This window comes from Mirounga angustirostris, unplaced genomic scaffold (assembly GCF_029215605.1).
Source record: "Mirounga angustirostris isolate CCGP_5_RB_7025 unplaced genomic scaffold, mMirAng1.0.hap1 SCAF_4, whole genome shotgun sequence".
Taxonomy (NCBI): Eukaryota; Metazoa; Chordata; class Mammalia; order Carnivora; family Phocidae; genus Mirounga; species Mirounga angustirostris.
This window is the reverse complement of record NW_026991712.1, coordinates 61,845,103-61,863,778: the sequence shown is the minus strand read 5'-3', so window position 1 is coordinate 61,863,778 and position 18,676 is coordinate 61,845,103.

Below are 18,676 nucleotides of genomic sequence, written 5' to 3'. Positions count from 1 at the left end.
GGTCAGCCACGACGAAGGCATCTGCCATTCTCCTCCTGAGCCTCCCCTGACCGCAAAGACACGCCACTGGCGGGTTGCAAGCCACTTTAAGGAGTGAAAGCCCCAAGAGGGCAAAACGGCCAGGCAGGATGAACTGCGCTAGCGCCTCTTCCTGCGCTCCCCAACCGCCCCGGCGGACGACGGCCCCGGGCCACCGCGGCGCCCCAGCCCGGCACCCACCTTCGAGAGCGCCGCCGCCGGGAGGGCGCCTCCAGGACCCTGAGGGCGGCGCGGGCTCCGCACCAGTAGGCTTCGGGCGGGCCGGGAGGGTCGAGCGGGGATTTAAAAGGGCGGCGGGCGGGCGGGGCCGCGGGGCATAGAGAGGGCGAGGGTGGGGAAGGGACGCGGCCCACGCAGGTCCCCAGCCGGTCTCCTCCCCGCCCACCGCAGCCATTGGCCGACGCTCCCCTACCCTCCAGTCCCCAGGGGGTCGCGCATTTAACTCCTCAGGCCTCCAGCCCCTCCCCGGGACCCTTCCGGGAGCGCTCGCCCTCCGGTTTCCGCGGCTGGCACTATTGCCCCTCCGGACTTGCCGGCTGCGGGAGCAGAAAGCCTGGGCAGGAGTTGCCAAGGGTCCCAGATAAGCCCCGGTGCTCACACACCGACCCCGAACCCGCCGGGTAAGGCTGGGACTTGCGTCCCGGGTCTCGCCCCTGCCTCTCGGCTTTGAGTTCCCAAGAACCGAGCCTGGCCGAAGGCGGCGTCAAGCCCCAAGGACCCGGGTGCACGTTTGTCCCTGATACCTCTTGGGGAGGCTGGCACCGCCCTTTGGGTTGGGAAGCGGGGCCTCGCGGCTCGCGGGTGGGGGCACCTGGACGCGGTGGGCTCGGCGTCCGGGACGCTTCCGAGGTTTCCTGGGGGTCGTTTAGCCCTCTGCCGGGCGTTTCCTCAAGTAGCTTTCCCGAAGTCGGAGCCCCGGTCCCCCGCGCCGCCACGGCTGCCCCCGGGGAAGGCGCCAGACCCCGGACGCGCGGGACTTTGAAAAGCAAGGTCCAGACCCATACCCGGCGCTCAAAGCCCGCATTTTTATTCTCTGTGCCGGCCATTGAGGGAAAGAAAGGAGCACTTAGGCCCATTCACATTCACAAGGAAGCATCTAGGGTGGGGGAGAAACCCTTGTAATGCCGGGTGACCTTGGCCAGGTTCCTCAGCACCCCAGCCGCTGCTGCTTTGCAAAGTGGGGCGTAAACCTCACGCCAGGCCTGACCTTGGCTGGGTTACTAAAGGTGGAGGGCGGGAAAGGAGGAAACACCCAGCAGGCCAAGCCACGCCGCCAAAGGTCCCAAAGCTGGCGAAGGAGAGGGACCCGTGGCGGAGCGTAGCTTCCTCCGTGACCGCCCCGACCTTCGCGAGCCGCCGCAGCGGGGCGGGCGCCTTGGCCGTGGGCGCGGCGGGGCGGGAGCCGGGAGGAAGGCGCGGGGGCCCGCCGCCTTCGAGGGCGCCCGGAGTGCGTGCCGGGCCGCCTGCCGCTCCCACGTGCGGGGCCAGGTCACCGCGCCCGGCCGCCGTCGGCGGGGCCCGCGCTGCTCCCGTGCAGACCCGTTTCTCAGTCGCACGGAGCATCTGAGAGGAGGAGCGTTATTTGCTCATCCCGGATGGGGTGAAAGGAGCTCGGGGTTTCTTCTCTCCGTGTTCGGTATCTCTACCCAGTGCTTAGGAGAACTTGGCTAATAGTCTAAAGAAGTGAAGAGTACCCGATTCTCAAGGGACAGCAGCTCTAGGAAGGGTCTTGCCGGCTTCTCCAGGAGGCGCGCTCGCCCCAGGACTCCACTACCCACTTCCATCACTCTATCCTCCCTCCTCCGACATGCGTCGACACTTGGGTGGTCTGTGGATATCAGGTCCTTAGGAGCCATTTTCTAGTGCGGTCACTCACTGGTTGTAGCTTTATTTTAACAAAAGCAACCTTATCTTCAAGTCCTGTTATGGAAATAATCTAGAGATTAAAATATTAAAAACATTAGTTATAAGACTTGCTGGTTTAGAATAGTCATAAAGTAAAAGTAGAAGTCGCTGACTGCTTCCTCTCTCTACTCTCCGGAGGCAATATTGATGAATAGTTTGGTTTATTTCCTACCCCCATTCCTTTTTTAAAAAATACCATACTTGGGGCGCCTGGGTGGCTCAGTCGTTAAGCGTCTGCCTTCGGCTCAGGTCATGATCCCAGCTTCCTGGGATCGAGCCCCGCATCGGGCTCCCTGCTGGGTGGGAAGCCTGCTTCTCCTTCTTCAACTCCCCCTGCTTGTGTTCCCTCTCTCGCTGTGTCTCTATCAAATAAAATCTTTAAAAAATAATAAAAAAATACCATACTTTTCAATTGTGTTTATGTATGTAGGATTTTTTTTTTAAGTGGGATTATACTTGTGTGCAGCTTTTCCTCACTATTAGTTATTGCTTCTTCTTCTTCTTCTTTTTTTTTTTTTTAAATCTGACAGAGTTAGCAAGAGCAGGAAGACAAGCGGGGAAGGAGAGGGAGAGGGAGAGGCAGGCTTCCCGCCAAGCAGGGAACCCTATGTGTGGCTGGATCCCAGGACCCTGGGATCATGACCTGAGCGGAAGGCAGATGCTTAAGGACTGAGCCACCCAGGCGCCCCTATTAGTCATTGCTTCTATCAGCACATAAGGATTACCTGTATTCCTTAGAATGGCTGTGAAGTACAGAAATTAATTTTATGGGTGTAGCCTAGTTTTTCAGCTTCTTCTGGAAGGGTATTTAAGTTGTTGCCAGTTTTTCAACACTTCAAGCAACTTCTGGGAACATTGTTATACTAATACGTATCTGCCTGTTGAATAAATACCTAGGTGTGAAATTGCTGGGTTCACAGGTATCAACATTGAACTTTTTTTTTTTAATATATTTTTTTAAGATTTTATTTATTTATTTGAGAGAGAGAGAATGAGAGACAGCATGAGAAGGAGGAAGGTCAGAGGGAGAAGCAGACTCCCTGCCGAGCAGGGAGCCCAATGCGGGACTCGACCCCGGGACTCCAGGATCATGACCTGAGCCGAAGGCAGTTGCTTAACCAACTGAGCCACCCAGGCGCCCCTGAACATTTTGATAGGGACTTCAAACCATGCCAAATTATACCACCACCAACAATGAGGGCAAGTGCCCTGCTTCTCCACACCCTCACCCAATACTGAATATTGCCAGTCCTTTAAAGCTGTCTTTCATGTGAAAGTGGTATCTTACTTTAATTTGCTTTTAATCATTTATCCAATAAACTTCCTGAATGCCTAGCTATTGATATGCTAGGCACCAAGCCAGACACGAGGAATACAATTGTGAGCAAAGTAGCCCTGTCCAGCCCTGGTCCCCGTAACAGTCTTATGAGGAAGATAACCGTTTGTTTGATTACTTGATGAATGAGCAGTTGTGAACTGTGATGGGCCCAAAGAAGAAAATATAAAGCAGCAATGAAGGGGAGGAGGAGCATGTCCTGACCTAGGCAGGGAGGACAGGAAAGGTTCCCCTGCCCTATAAGATTGGAAAGATCTGCAGAAGTTAACTAGGTGATGAGAGCAGGTGGTTTTCCATGTCGAAAGAACACTTGGGGCCAAGGCCCTGAGGCCTGGAAGAGGAAGCACAGCTGCTTCACAAGACTGAGGGGTGCCTGGTATGCAGGAGACAGCTGAGGAAGTCACAGAATCGGCAGAGGCCAGGTCTTGCAAGGGATACTTGTAAGTGTCTTACAAGTCTTTGGTTGTTTTTTTTTTTTTAAGATTTTATTTTTTATTTGACAGAGAGAGACAGCCAGAGGGAACACAAGCAGGGGGAGTGGGAGAGGGAGAAGCAGGCTTCCCACTGAGCTGAGAGCCCAATGCGGGGCTCGATCCCAGGACCCTGGGATCATGACCTGAGCCGAAGGCAGATGCTTAACGACTGAGCCACCCAGGCACCGCAACTTGCAAGTCTTTATTGAAGGAGTAATAGGCAGTCTAAAAGGGATAGGAAGCGACTGTAGCCATCAGTATACTTCATGCCTAAATAATTTCAGCATAAATATCATTAACTGAAGTTCTTTTTTGTGGTTCTTTTTTGTTGTTGTTGTTTTAAAGATTTTATTTATTTCAGAGAGAGAGCGCACAAGCAGGAGAGACAGGCCAAGGGAGGGAGAAGCAGACTCCCCACCCCCCGAGCAGGGAACCCAACATGGGGCTCGATCCCAGGACCCTGGGATCATGACCTGAGCCGAAGGCAGATGCTTAACGACTGAGCTACCCGTGCCCCTAAAATAAATAAATCTTAAAAAAAAAAACCCCACAAAAAAGAATGATGATCAGTGTGCTCTTGCAATGGTGCTGGTCTCTGCAATCTCAGCAAGTTTCTCTGCAAGAGGCTGTGGTTTCCAAGAAGCTGTCTGAGAAGACCAGAGGGTATCTTCATACAATTTGCATCCAGGTCTGTCTCCCTACTTTTTTTTTTTCTTTTTTAAAGATTTTATTTATTTGACAGAGAGAGCACAAGAAGAGGGAGAGAGAGGGAGAAGCAGGCTCCCCGCGGAGCAAGGATCCCGATGCGGGACTCGATCCCAGGACCCTGGGATCATGACCCGGGCCGAAGGCAGCCGCTTAACCGACGGAGCCACCCAGGTGTCCCTCCCTACTTTTTTTGATACTGGGGCCTGATTTTAGCATTCTGTAATGGCTGCTTTGAATCCCTACAAGTTGTGGATTTTTGGTTAGCTCCATGGCCCAGTACTCTTGTAAGGGCCCCCTGGTTGAGGTAAATGATTGGACAGGGCATTTCTCTTAGCATCTAGAGTGCCTTAGATACACTTATTTCTTTGGCAGTATTAGGGCATTGTGAGGTTCCTTGGCCTTATTAGGAATCCCCACTGAGATGAGACAGCCTCACTGTTCCAAAGCACCCAAACATCATAGGTCCCTTCAAGGCGTATCTACTATCTGTGTATATTAACTCTCTTTTGTCTAGCTGGTTGGCAGGCTTTAGTGAGGGCACTTAATTCTGCCATCTGGGCTATAAAGAACCATATTCTAAGAGTGATTTTGAGATCTCTATGGCATAGGAAGCCTGATCATTTACTATTTCTGCCTGTAGATATGACCCATCAACTCTCAGGGTTACGTGTGGACTGTCCAAAAACATTTCTAGTAAGTCTGCAGTGGGGTATGAATGATCCTTGTACAAATGCCCAGGAAAATGCATTTTCTTTACCTTTGGAATGGAAGGAGCACAGCAGGGTTCAAAGGCTTACAGTGTTGAATAGAGAAAGGTACAGGGGAAAGTAATGATATTGCGGAGGATATAAACTGGCTCAGCTAGGATTGTAGTGCATTTCATTAAGTAACAAAGGTTGTACAGATTGGGGGACCATTAGGTTGAAGGAAGATTCTAAAACTCATGGTAAATTAGACTGACCAAGGAGAGAGGATTGTTGAAGAACTAGCTCTAGTCAGCAAAATGTATATTCATGCTTGTGTTCCCAGGAGAGGGGCTCTGTCACCAAGGATTTAGTCTGGTTCTAAAGAAGAAGCAATCTCAGGGAAGTTGGGAACTCTGTCTACAATGCCTTGTGAGACCTAGAATAATTTTTAAGTAGTGAGTCTTGGCAAGTTCTGCATGGCCTGTAGTCAATCAGAGATAAGCAACTCGGCTGAGACAAATCATGTCCCAGATAATGAACCTTTTGCTGGAGAAAATTACAATTTTTTTGTCCTTTTGTGCTAAAAGTCAGAAAGTAGATAGAATTTATTTTCATGCTTTTTCTAAGCTTTAAAGCTTAGTAAAAGCTCATCCTACGGTGAAATTTTGAGGTCCTGGTAAAGAACTTGTGAAAGGTGTAAGGGACAGTGAATCTTTGAGGCATAATAATGCATGTATACTGTGGGTTCTTCCAAAGACAGGTAAATAGGTATTAATTCGAATTTAAGAGAACAGGCTCTGAAGAAGGCAGATTGTAGATGCACAGCTGTGAAACTGATGTCCTTGGGTAGGGTTAGGGTAAGAATAGTATTTGGTATTGGCACCATAGAATGTGAGGTATAATTTTGTTAATGCTAATCCTGAGATGGTGAATAAATCTGTACTTAATGTTACTTAATGTTCAAGATAGGAGTGTTATAAGGACTAGTGCAAGGTGAAATGAGTCCTTTGTCTATTATTCCTTTTAGCATGGGCTTTAATCCTTTTCTTCAGGCTTTAAAGACACTATGCAGGCTTGGGTAAAAGTTGGGATGGATCAGTTTAAACCTTGAGGTGCTCAGCCTCAGTAATCCTGAAAATGGTGGTAAATTTTTGGTCCATCAGGCCTCTGGTACCTCACAGCAATCTTCAAGTTGTGTCAGATTTATGTATTTGTATCCAAATTAGTTGTGATCTGATTATGACCAGGTACAATCTCAGGAATTTCATGCAAGAGACCATACTGTTCTCCATAGTGGCCTCACCAATTCATATTCCCACAAACAGTGCTGGAGGGCTCCCTTTACTCCACATCCTCACCAACACTTGTTACTGCTTGTCTTTTTGATTCTAGCCATTCTGACAGGTGATGTCTCAGTGTGGTTCTGATTTGCATTTCCCTGATGATGAGTCTTCTTTGGAAAAATGCTCTCTGCCCTATTTTTTTTTTTTTAAAGATTTTATTTATTTATTTATTTATTTATTTGAGACAGAAAGAATGAGAGAGAGAGAGCACATGAGAGGGGGGAGGGTCAGAGGCAGAAGCAGGCTCCCTGCCGAGCAGGGAGCCCGATGCGGGACTCCAGGATCATGACCTGAGCCGAAGGCAGTCACTTAACCAACTGAGCCACCCAGGCGCCCTGCCCTATTTTTTTAATCAGATTGTGTGTGTGTGTGTGTGTGTGTGTATGTTTAGTTGCATTAGTTTCCAGGACATCTTAATCTGTCAATTCCATTTCCATAATAAATTTTTCTCCTCATTAAGTTTAAGCTAATGTGATAGCACAAGGGAAGAGTATGTTTTCAGTGAAAAGACCAAGAGTAATAGCAGCTGGGACATAGAGGATGTCAGGGCTGTTGGAAAAATCGATCACTTAAGCTTTCACTGACTCCAAGGGAGAGTGATGAACTTACTTGCAGGGTTATTATTAAAAGTGTAGCATGTATAACTGTAAGAAAATAGTGAGTGTGGCCCAGAATAGTTTATGATAATTCTTTTTTTTTTTTTTTAAGATATTTTATTTATTTATTTGACAGAAAGAGACACAGCGAGAGAGGGAACACAAGCAGGGGGAATGGGAGAGGGAGAAGCGGGCTTCCCGAGGAACAGGGAGCCCGATGTGGGGCTCGATCCCAGGACCCTGGGATCATGACCTGAGCCAAAGGCAGATGCTTAACGACTGAGCCACCCAGGCACCCCAAAAATAAAGATAAGTTTAGATGAAGAACATAGTTTCACCAAGAATTTTTAGAAATCTAGGTCTAATCCAAAAAACAGAGATTTCAGTGAATGACATCTAATTTTCCCAAGAAAATAGAGTATCAATGATATCAGAGCTCAGATGTAGTGTGTGACTCACCTCTCTGTTTTGGGCCAGAAACCTCAAATGGAAGAGATGCAAGGGGACTCACAAAATACCTAAATTACCTCCTGGTACCTGGCAGGAGGTCATGGCTGAGTTCCTATTGGACTTCAAACTGTGGAAAGCCTCCTTCAACAAAGCAACTTGTGAGAACACCCCACATACAATCCTGAAATGGCTTCTTGTTATGGGAAATTGGTGTACAAATTTTATTCTTGTAGTTTGGGCTTGGAAGTTTCTAGGATGGGATATCAGAAGTGGAATGACTCTTTGGTTAATTTCTCAAGGCAATGGTTGATAGAAATTCTTTTTTTTTTTTTTTTAATATTTTATTTTTATTATTTATTTGACAGAGAGACACAGCGAGAGAGGGAACACAAGCAGGGGGAGTGGGAGAGGGAGAAGCAGGCTCCCCATGGAGCAGGGAGCCCGATGTGGGACTCGATCCCAGGACCCTGGGATCATGACCCGAGCCGAAGGCAGTCGCTTAACCGACTGAGCCACCCAGGTGCCCTAGAAATTCTGACTGAAGAAAGAAGTGATACTCAAAGCACAAAACATTGGATGGTTGTAACTGAGTAACTGATAGGGTTGTTGTTCTTGTTCTGTCTTATGCAAGTGATGGGACTTATGGTTCACAGTTATGGCAGTCAAAGCCATGAGTAGAAAAAAATTCATAGCTATACTGCTTTCTAAAATGCTTTTGATATTTAAGTAGAATAAAAAATAAACAAAATAAGAATTCAAGATAACAATCCATACCCAGTGTCTTTGCAGTCTGCTAAAAAAAAAAAAAAAAGGGGGCGCCTGGGTGGCTCAGTCATTAAGTGTCTGCCTTCGGCTCAGGTCATGATCCCAGGTCCTGGGATCGAGCCCCACGTCGGGCTCCTTGCTCAGCGGGAAGCCTGCTTCTCCCTCTCCCCACCCCCCCCGCTTGGGTTCCCTCTCTCGCTGTCTCTCTCTCTGTCAAAAAATAAATAAAATCTTTAAAAAAAAGATAATAATCCAGAAAAAGAACAATAGTCCTAATGAAATCAGGAGGAAAAGATTTATAAAAAATAAAAACCAAACTTGATAGATTGAAAAACTAAAAATAATGGAATTGATAAATAAAACCAAGAACTCCTTCTTTGGAAAGATCATTTAAATAGATAAACTTCTGGCAAGTATTACCAAGGTGGGGGGGAAAAAAGTAAACTATACAGCAATGGGAATGAGAAAGAAAATACAGCCAGTGATAGATAAGATTAAAATAACTAATTATTAGAGAAGTCTACATAAACCTTTATGTCCCATAAAGACAGATAGAGACCCTTAAAAGCCCAGTGTCACATATAAATAGAGGCAAAAAATACAAATAAAAAGAGACACAAAAATCTAGCAATATATTAAAAAATTTATCATATGGGATTCTCTTTTTGCCCATGAAGGATTAACTGCCAGAGAAATCGCCCTCCTACTATAAACAACAGAAAACAGGGCAAAGTATATGAATCAATTCTTTTGAGCTAGGCAACAGGCAGTGTGGGACTGTAATACATAAGAGAAGGGAAATTAAGGAAATGAATGTTAAGATGCCTGAGCTTACTGTCCTACTGAGGCAGTTTCCATGATGCAGAAGAGGAAGGGGAACCCCAAATCAGGAAGGGAACTTCATACGTCAAGCCTAGTGGTCTTGCTGAGTTGAAGACACACAGATCAGCAAGGTGGATAGTATTTGTGGGCAGGATGCCAATGAGTAGGGAACAACACACAAAGAGAGACCTAGAGATCTACAAAGGAATCTCGAGTCTTTGGCTGAGCACTGACCTGGGCATGTATGAGAGGAAACTGCCTAAGGCCAGAGAAGGAACCAAGAGAGCAGTAGGCCAGACAATTCCAGAATTACACAGAGCTGACTACTTTGCATTCCAACCAGTCAGCATGGAAGAATCATAGCACATAAGGCATTACTTGAGTCCTCAGAAGAATGTCACCTTAATAATGGGGAAAAGCCCTAAATTAAAGGCCACTCTAGGGGTGCCTGGATGGCTCAGTCGTTCAGCGTCTGCCTTCGGCTCAGGTCATGATCCCAGGGTCCTGGGATCGAGCCCCGCATCAGGCTCCCTGCTCGGTGGGTAGCCTGCTTCTCCCTCTCCCACTCCCCCTGCTTGTGTTCCCTCTCTTGCTGTCTCTCTCTCTGTCAAATAAATAAATAAAATCTTAAAAAATAAAAAAAAATAAAAAAATAAAGGCCACTCTAGACCTGCACTAACAAAGCTTAAAAGCAATTATCAACCTTATCCTGAGTGATTTAACTAATTGCCAAAACAAAGCTCAGCAATCTCTACTGGAATACAACATCCAGCAGTCAAGAACATAAAATTTACAGTGTCTGGTATCCAATAAAAAATTAATAGACAAGGAGAGAAGAAGGAAATATGACCCATAACCAATTTTAGTATATGTGCTGCCGAAGCGAGCACTATGACCCATAACCAAAATAAAAAAGTCCTCAGAAACAGACCAAGAAAGGACAGCAACAATGGAATTGGCAAATAAATATGTTAAAAAGCTATTATAGATATGCTTGATGTGTTTGGGAAAGTAAAGGAAAACATGAACATATGGAAGAGAAATGGAACATACACAGTAGTCACAAAGGGAATTTCCAGGGATGAATGATACACTCTCTGAAGTGAAAGACACACTAGGTGGGATTGATAGTCAATTGGATACTACAGTAGAATGCAGTAAGAACATTCTAAGGAAAGACTGAAACATTTTGAACAGGGTATCAGAGAGCTGTGGGAGAATAAGAAGTGGTCTAAGGTATGTATTACTGGAGTCCCAGAAAGCCACAGTAAGGCACATCATAATTAAATTGCTTAAAACTAGGGATCAAAAATATTTATGGCGACCAGAGGATAAAAATATATTACTTTGAGGTGAACAAAGATGCAGCAGACATCCCATCAGAATCTATGCAAACGAGAAAAACAATGTTGGGGTGTCTTAAAAATACTGAAAGAAAAAAACTATCAACCCGAATTCTCCCAGCAAAAATATCTTTAAAATAATATAGCTGAAATGCCTTTTCAGACCAACAAAAGCAGATGTAATTTATAACCAACAGACCTGCATTCAAGAAATGTTACAGGAAGCTCTGAAGCAGAAGGAAAATGATGGTAGATTTAAACTCAAGGGTATCAGTAATTACATTAAATGTACATAGTTGAAAGACTCCAGGGTGCCTGGCTGGCTCAGTTGGTGGAGCATGTGACTCTTGATCTTGGGGTTGTGAGTTCAAGCCCCATCTTGGGTGTTGAGATTACTTACAAATAAAATCTGAAAGAAAGAAAGAAAGAAAGGCCCCAATTAAGAGGCAGAGGTTATCAGATTGGATTTAAAAATAACACAAGACAAGGTCCAACCATATGTTGTCCAACCCACTGTCAAGAACTGTGAAAGTTCTGAAATGTCACCTTGCTTGCAAGTTACCAAGGTGGTCTGCCACAGTTTCATGGTGGCTGGCCGAAGACACCAGAATCCTGGATCGGAGATGAGGGTGGTTTATTACTCATAGCAATAGCAATAGCTAGACTATAAATCTTTTTGCACCAGTTCCCCAAGTCCCAATTCCATAGGGCAAAGCAGGAGGGTCAGCTGACTCCAGTGCACATCATAGGAGTAGAGGGGATTGGACTCCTTTAAAATGTGTAGTGAGCATGCCTGCTCTTTGCTCTGTCTTCTAGGACAGTAAGCAAACCTGCTCTTTGCTCTGGAGAGGCATATTATTGCTCTCTCCCAAGTCTGCCATCCAAACGATACTTGAAAGCATAGTTCAGAGAGGGTAGTCTGCTTTGCTTGCAAGGTGTGCAGAGAGACCAAATGGAGAATTGTCTCTTAACCCCCACTTTTCGGGCACCTACTCCTTCAAAGGGTCATGTGAGGTCCTCTCTGGTCTCCAGAGAAGAAATAAACTGATTGAAAGAAAGAAGTACAAATACTCAGGTACCATCTTCCCAGAATCTACTTTGCTGAATTTTTTCAAATGTCATTTTAAAATTTTGCAATCTTTCTAGAAAGTAGATAAGGAGAAGTAAATGTCTGTTTTCATAATTGATGAATTTCATCAGTTTTCTTCTTGTCTTATTTCGTCACCTGTTCTCCTCAGTGCCTGTGTTCTCTTTTTTCTTTTTAAAAATATCTTTTCATCTTTAATGAGGAAAATGTTTATAATGCCTTCAACTCTGAAGAGTTAGTTTCTTCGCCCTTCCTCTAGTGTACCTCTAATACTCTATTTTTGGAAATACTCCACTATGGGATACACTCTCTTAATTTGGCCTTAGTTTGTCCTTTGTCTTGGGAATTCAAGACATGTGAATTTTTCTTAAAGAGAGTATATAAAAACCCACTGTAAACCATTTTTCTGGTTTTCATTACTTTTTGGAGTTTCAGTAATTTGTAACATACACGATAGACTGCTCCTACGTATAAAATTTTTACCTGGAAGAGCAGGATCTCCCACCCCCTACCCCCAGTACAGCCACAATAAGAAGTTATCTTTGTTGAAAATTCTGTCAGTCTGGGGCCAGTCAAGACAGAGAAACCTTGGAGTGATTTGAACAGGGAAAGCTTAATATAAAGGATTATTGGAGCACCTGACTGGTTCAGTCAATAGAGCACGTGACTCTTGATCTCAGGGTTGTAAGTTCAGGTCCCACATTGGGTACAGACCTTTAAAAAAAAAAGTAAAAAAAAATTATTATCTATAGCAGGGGATTGAAGTGACCAGGGAATGGTGAATAAGAAGCAAAGAGAACTCCAGAGAACATAGGAATAGCAGGTATATAATAGTAAATATAATATGATATAATACTACATCTATTATCCACCCCACACCCTCCCTATAAGCTTAGATGTGGACCTTGTTGGACAAGGGGCCACTGAATGCCGGGCGAGTTGCTATGGTGTCACGCTAGTGGAACTTGCTGGAAATGGGCCCTCTAGTGTGCTGGGGGAAGTTGTTCATAGGGAGATGTGTTGCTGGGGGCGCTCTGCTACAAAACCACCCAAGGGGGTTCCTGAAGAAGGCACCAGCCCCCGGAGAGGCTGTGTACCTCCCAGATCCAGCGAAGTTCCTTCCTCCTGTACTGACTTTTTAGCGCCCTCTTCTGACAAAGCTTCGGTGCCAGCTATCCAAAGGGCTCAGATTCATTTTCTTTTCTTTTTTTAAAAAAAATTTTTATTAACATATAATGTATTATTTGTTTCAGGGGTACAGGCCTGTGATTCATCAGTCTTACATAATTCACAGTGCTCACCCTAGCACATACCCTCCCCAATGTCTATCACCCAGCCACCCCATCCCTCCCACCCCCCACCACTCCAGCAACCCTCAGTGTGTTTCCTGAGATTAAGAATTCCTCATATCAGTGAGGTCATATGATACATGTCTTTCTCTGATTGACTTATTTCGCTCAGCATAATACCCTCTAGTTCCATCCACGTTGTTGCAAATGGCAAGATTTCAATTTTATTGATGGCTGCATAATATTCCATTGTATATATATACCACATCTTCTTTATCCATTCGTCTGTTGATGGACATCTTGGCTCTTTCCATAGTTTGGCTATTGTGGACATTGCTGCTGTAAACATTGGGGTGCAGGTCCCCCTTCAGATCACTACATTTGTATCTTTTTTTTAAAGATTTTATTTATTTATTTGACAGAGAGCGAGAGAGGGAACACAAGCAGGGGGAGTGGGAGAGGGAGAAGCAGGCTTCCCGCAGAGCAGGAAGCCCGATGCGGGGCTCAATCCCAGGACCCTGGGACCATGACCTGAGCCAAAGGCAGACGCTTCACGACTGAGCCACCCAGGTGCCCACTACATTTGTATCTTTAAGGTAAATCCCTAGTTAGTGCAGTTGCTGGCTCGTAGGGTAGCTCTATTTTCAACTTTTTGAGGAACCTCCATACTGTTTTCCAGAGTGGCTGCACCAGCTTGCATTCCCATCAACAGTGTAGGAGGGTTCCCCTTTCTCCACATCCTCACCAACATCAGATTCATTTTCATACACCACTCCAGTGGGGTGAATTTGGGGCCCGAGAGGAAATAAGTCAATAACCGGCATGAAATCCAACCGGTAAACACATCCAGGTCTTTTCCTGCTGCAAATCTAGCCTGATTTTCCTTGTTTTTAAGATGGTGGTGCTGGGGTAACTTAAATCTGACATTCCTTTTGATTTTTTTTTTTTTAAAGATTTTATTTATTTGACAGAGAGAGACACAGCAAGAGAGGGAACACAAGCAGGAGGAGTGGGAGAGGGAGAAGCAGGCTCCCCACTGAGCAGGGAGCCCGATGTGTGGCTCGATCCCAGGACCCTGGGATCATGACCTGAGCTGAAGGCAGATGCTTAACGACTGAGCCACCCAGGCGCCCCTCCTTTTGATTTTAATATTTAATTATTTTTACACCAAGTAAGTGCTGAATTCCTCCTCCCTCCCATTCTGCCCTCTTACTACTTTAGCTGTGCTGCTCATGAGTGTTTGGGGTTAGTTCCGCTGGGAAGGTATCACCTACACTGGAATGATGGGCCCAAGTGTGGGTGGGTTGGCTGCTTCTGCCCCTTCTCCAAGTCTGTTCATCAGCTGGAGGAGCCTGGGCGGAGGGCCTTTGGTCTTAGCAGTGTATTTGTACGTCTGGAAAACCCTCCAGTTTCTCTCCAAACGTGGTCCTAGAGAGCTTCCCTGCCAGGTAAGAGGCTGGTAGCACTACATTCCTTACCTGGAATATATCTCCCTCAACTCCCTGAGTCTTAGTCCTGCCCCTTGGGAAACCTTAAATGCCAACATTTCCATGAAACCTTCCAGTGCAAAGTAAACACTCTGATTCCCTATAATATTTTATTTATTTATTCATTTATTTATTTAAAGATTCATTCATTCATTCATTTAAAGATTTATTTATTTATTTGAGAGAGGAGTGGGCGGAGCAGGGGCAACGGGAGAGAGAGAATCTCAAGCAGACTCCACACTGAGTGCAGACCCTGACGCAGGGCTCAATCCCACAGCCTTGAGATCAAGACCTGAGCTGAACCTAGAGTCAGACGCTTGATGGTCTGGGCCCCCCAGGCACCCCAACCCGTATAATATTTTAAATTGACTTCACTTGGGGGTACAATAACTTGGGCCCTACTTGCTTATGTCTCTGTCTTCCGGGTCGACTATGAGCACATTCATAGTGACTTATTAAATCAGTATTTATTTTGTGACTCAGCAAAGGAACGAATTACACTGGCTGCTCATCGTTTCTTCCATTTTCCTCTGCACACCCCTCTGCCCTTTCCGCTTTTCTCCTCTCAGCCAAAAATGCTCTTGCTCTATCTTTTCCAGAGTTACAGGCTCGAAGCCAATCTGCCCAGTGGGACAGAGACGCGCTTTTCCCTTTGGTGGCCACGGAATGCCATTTTCTTACGAGGAGCCCTTACACACCTGCCTGTCAGAAGCAGAAACAGAAGAGAGCTTCCAGTCACCGGCACACACAGAATGCCCACACCATAACACGCCTTTGCCTGACCATCTGCCCGTGAACACGAGTGTGATCCGGCCCTCACACCGCCCTACAAATCCCGCGTGTACATCCAGTGCGCGTCCACGGGCTGGAGCCAGACCGCAGAGCAGCGGGCTTTGTGATGGGGCCAACCTGGCTGGAGGTTTTGGCCCGTTACCCACGAATTTTGAGCCTGGGGGCTTCCGGAAAATCAAAGGAGCAGTGAAGGAGGGTAAACAGAGGCTAATTTGCTGTTTAGCCTCACAGGTTCTGACAATCCAACAGAGTATTAACGGGAGTCAGTTCAGTGTGCTCGTGGGCACTGGGCTCGAGAGAACTCCGAGGGGGTAGGTGAATTCAGGGGTCATCGTCTAGACTGCAAGGTCGCTACCCAATGATTGGAGTTTTGTTTTATTCTAAGAGAGCAAATAGATTCAGCAGGATTGGTCTTCATTTCTTTTTTTTTTAAGATTTTATTTATTTATTTGACAGAGAGACACAGCGAGAGAGGGAACACAAGCAGGGGGAGTGGGAGAGGGAGAAGCAGGCTTCCCGCGGAGCAGGGAGCCCGATGCGGGGCTCGATCCCAGGACCCTGGGATCATGACCAGAGCCGAAGGCAGACGCTTAACGACTGAGCCACTCAGGCGCCCCTGGTCTTCATTTCTCACACGGCATTGCCTGCCCCTCTGAGCTGCCCCCAGGGCTTCCGTGGTCCTGGATGGAATGCTGTATAATGACGGACACCCCACATGTCTACCTTGTCCCCCCGTGACTCACATGCTCGTCCGGTGCAGCCTGCTGGGCTGTGGGTGCAGGACAGATGGCCTGGGTCTTCCCTGTCTGCTGGCCCTCACGGTGTTAGCTCCTGTTAACACTGCGTACACGTCAGAAATGTACCCACACTGAAGTGAAATAAGTCCTCTCCAGGGCAGTTTAGAAAAGGATGGATTCAGAGAAAGCACTCACTTTGTAGGCACAATCATTTTCCCTATCTGTGTTTTGTTTTTAACCCCTCTTGGGTTACTCAGACTAAACAGGGACTGTTGGGAGAGCTTCCCTCTCTGGAGAAACCCTTGGCAGGAGAGTGTCTTAGCCTGAGGGCGGGTGCAGGGGTGTCTCTCTGAAAACGCAAGGAGACAGTTCACATTGGGAGGGGGGAAATGGCCAGCTTTGGGGACCAAAAATAGGGGATCAAATTTTGAAAAGCAAACAGTCAGGATGATCTAGGATCTGTGATCCTGAGCGTGCTCTTGGGAAGCAGCAAATACACTCGCTACTCCCCCTTCCGGTAGGCATTGCCACCGTGTTAGCTTAGGGTTTGGGGCCCCCCAGTGGAGGGAATCGTCATGCCTTTTCTGCACAAGGCTTATGTGTGTGCATTTCTGCTAATAAAAGTAGTTCATTGTCACCCTAGGATATTTACAAAGATTAGAAAAGAGTTGAAGAAAAAAGTTATCTATAATCGGCTCTTTTTAAATGTCTCTCACATTAGGAGAGATAAAGAAGAATTATGCTAGTTTATACTGGTGCAAATATTCTTATACTGTTGGTGACAGAATAAATTATGGTGCATGCTTTCAGAGAATCTTTCCTAAGGCAGATAATCTGAAATACAGAAATTTGTAAGCACAAAACTACTTTAGCACTGAGGCGCCTTGGTGGCTCAGTCGTTAAGCATCTGCCTTTGGCTCAGGTCATGATCCCGGGTCCTGGGATCGAGCCCTGCGTCGGGCTCCCTGCTTGGCGGGAAGCCTGCTTCTCCTTCTCCCACTCCCCCTGCTTGGGTTCCCTCTCTCGCTGTGTCTCTCTCTGGCAAATAAATAAAATCTTTAAAAAAAAAAAACAAGGGGCGCTTGGGTGGCTCAGTCGTTAAGCGTCTGCCTTCGGCTCAGGTCATGATCCCGGGGTCCTGGAATCGAGCCCCGCATGGGGCTCCCTGCTCAGCGGGAAGCCTGCTCCTCTCTCTCCCTCTGCCCCTGCTCATGCTCTCTCTCTCTCATTTTCTCACTCATTCTCTCTCTCAAGTAAATAAATAAAATCTTAAAAAAATAAAATGCCTATGATGACTATAAGAAAACATATCAAAAAAAGTAGTGTCTCAGGTGGATTAAAAATAACACCCTCTTTCTACTCCTTTTCTTTTATAAATGCAGTTAATTTACTGTGGTCATGTGGAGAATACAGAAAACCTATAGTGAAGAAAAAAAAATCATCCCTATTTCTATGGAGGAACTACTGTTACTATTCTGGGCTATTTCTTTCCAGAATTTTAATGTCAAATATTTATTTATATTAAAGCTTGGTTTCCAGCAGTTTGAAAGCCTTTTGCATCTGTTTCTTCTTGTGGATAAAATTTAGATAATTTTGGCAAATTAAAAAATCCCATTGAAACATGAGTTGAAATTAAGCTTATAAATTAGATGTGAAAAACATTCTCATGTCCTTCTACTTAAATCTTCTTTTATGTAAATGAACTTACATACATTTTTTAAAGATTATCCTTAGGAACTTTACAATTAAGAAAAAACTGGTATTGTGAATAGGAATTTTGTATCCACTATATTTTTCTTTTTTTTTTTTTTTAAGATTTTATTTATTTATCTGAGAGAGAGAGAGAACGAGTGGGGGCGGGGGAGAGAAGTAGGCTCCCTGCTCAGCAGGGAGCCTGATGAGGGACTTGATCCCAGGACCCGGAGATCATGACCTGAACCAAAGACAGATGCTTAACCGACTGAGCCACACAGGTGCCCGCACTGTATTTTTCTTACTTATTCATGGTATTAATGATTGCTTGCTCATTTCATATGTGTTTCTCATTCTGAATTGTCTTATGAATTCTCATAGGTTTCTACTGATTCTGTGGGATTTTCTAGATAACAACGATCTATACATGATTGTCATTTTGTTCCCTCTTTTCTTTTAATAGTATTTTTTCTTTTTAAGATTTTATTTATTTATTTGACAGAGAAATACATAGCGAGAGAGGGAACACAAACAGGGGGAATGGGAGAGGGAGAAGCAGGCTTCCCGCTGAGCGGGGAGCCCGATGCGGGGCTCGATCCCAGGACCCTGGGATCATGACCTGAGCTGAAGGCAGACGCTTAACGACTGAGCCACCCAGGCGCCCCTAACCATAGCTCCTTAGTGATCGAAGGTAGTCCCAAATCTTTTTCTCTCTGAGTACTTTTGAAATTGGGACAAAGAATTCAGAAATTGGGGCCTTGCCACCGAATCACTGTGATGGCAGAGAGAAAGTCAAAGAACTCTTGCTGAGCTAGCCCCAGCTGTGCTGATTCTTCCTTCTTTGAGTTCACGTTGCTCAACTGCTTTATTCTTCTATTAAAGCTCTTTGCTGTTTCTCTCTCTCTCTCTCTCTCTCTCTCTCTCTCTCTCGTGTGTGTGTGTGTGTGTGTGTGTGTGTGTGTGTGTGTGTGAGCTGGAATTGATCCCAATTGCTTGCCACCAAAAGCAGCACTGCTGTTAAAATCAACCGAAATCGGGTGCCTGGGTGGCTCAGTTGGTTAAGCGACTGCCTTCGGCTCAGGTCATGATCCTGGAGTCCCGGGATCGAGTCCCGCATCGGGCTCCC